Source organism: Echinops telfairi, unplaced genomic scaffold (assembly GCF_000313985.2).
Source record: "Echinops telfairi isolate 266 unplaced genomic scaffold, ASM31398v2 ScPeMD7_7458;HRSCAF=8496, whole genome shotgun sequence".
NCBI lineage: Eukaryota > Metazoa > Chordata > Mammalia > Afrosoricida > Tenrecidae > Echinops > Echinops telfairi.
Window position 1 is genome coordinate 1665593 of NW_022111358.1, and position 1567 is coordinate 1667159.

A 1567-nucleotide genomic window follows, 5' to 3' on the forward strand; every position below is an offset into this window, starting at 1 on the left:
GATTGGAATATTCAATTGTATATTTAAATTGTGTGTCAATAAAACTGATGGGGGGAAAAAAAGAGTTACAGTCTCAGATATTCACGTGGGTAGTTCTACCTTATTCTGTAAGGTCGTTATGAGCTGCCATCAACTCCGTGGCAGGGCGCTTGGTTTGCATATCTGACACCAGGGGATGAGTCTTGACGCTCAGGCTGGGTTTCTAGAGCCTATTTCAATTGAGTACCAGTCTAATTGGGTCCATGTGGTCCTTACTCTGAGGAAATGGACACCTTTTTTTTGGTCAAGTCTGTGTGCGCCCTGCCCTCTAGTGGTCAGCGCCTTCACTACAGCAGTGACATTGAATGTACCTAGCTTCCCTCTCTTCCCCTCCCTTGAAGACAGGCCTTTCTACTCCCATAAACAATGACGGTCTTCCCACTGTCCCTGTGCCCCACCCTGAGGGGGAGAGCTTGGAACAGGGCACCTGACACCCTGAGAGCTGGCAGAGAGGACAGTTACCCCAGATCACTTCCCTGGGGACCCCGAGGGTTCGTTTCCCATCCACTGATCTGAGGACCCCTGGTGGCAAAGTGGTTCCCTGTAGGGCTGTGATAAGCAAGGTTCTCAGTTTGAAACCACCAGCCGTTCTGTGGGAGAAAGATGGGCTTTCTCCTCGGAAACTCCTGGGGGCAGTTCTACCCTGCCCTATAGGGTCACTGTCACTTGGAATCAACTCAATGGCAATTGAGTTTGGTTTTGAGTTTTGAATGGAATATCTTGCAATGCTGGCTACTGATACACCCACCCACCGGCCACCAGCCCTAGAACACTGTTTTTCGAATGGTATGGTGTATTTCAGATCCAGTAGTCTAGGGTGAGACCCAGGAATCTGATGTAGACAACCTACAGGCGGTATCTGGAGTACAGCCTGTAGCAGCTCTCTTAATGTCCCTTGCCCTCCTGCAAAGGCTTCTGGGTGATGCAAACAGAAAGGCCTGGTAAACTGCTCTTCTAAGGGTGGGGGTGGTCATCATTGGGGGTTGTTGAGTTGATGCTGGTTCACAGGGACCCCGTCATAGAGCAGCACTGCTCCGCCAGGCTTTCTTGCCTGTCAACTGACAGACACGGATGGCCAGGCCTTTCTCTTGCGAAATGACTGGCTGCAGCCCTCATTTCCACTAGCCATGGCTTTACCTGTTCTCTCCCTACACAGAGCTCCCCCTGGAATTTCACATACGCACCCTTAGGCTTTGGGGAATCTGGGACCAAATTAGCAATGCCCCCTTTGTTGCCAACCTCCATATTGGGTTTCCTGGAGGTCATAGCTTGGTCATAGACAGGGAAGGTGGCTGCAGCTGCTCCGGCAGTCAGCCCATGCTGAGTGAGGTCAGCTCTTGCTGATTGGGCAGGGGCAGAAGGAAAGGAGGCTAGCACTTGCTGTGCCATGTGGACCCGGGGAGCAAGTGTGGTGCTGGGGATGTTCACACATAAGCCCTTCTCATCCTTACAGCAGATGGTGAAGGTATTATGCGTTATTATAAATGAGGACATGTAGGCCAAGAGGGGTTAACTATCTTTTTTTTTT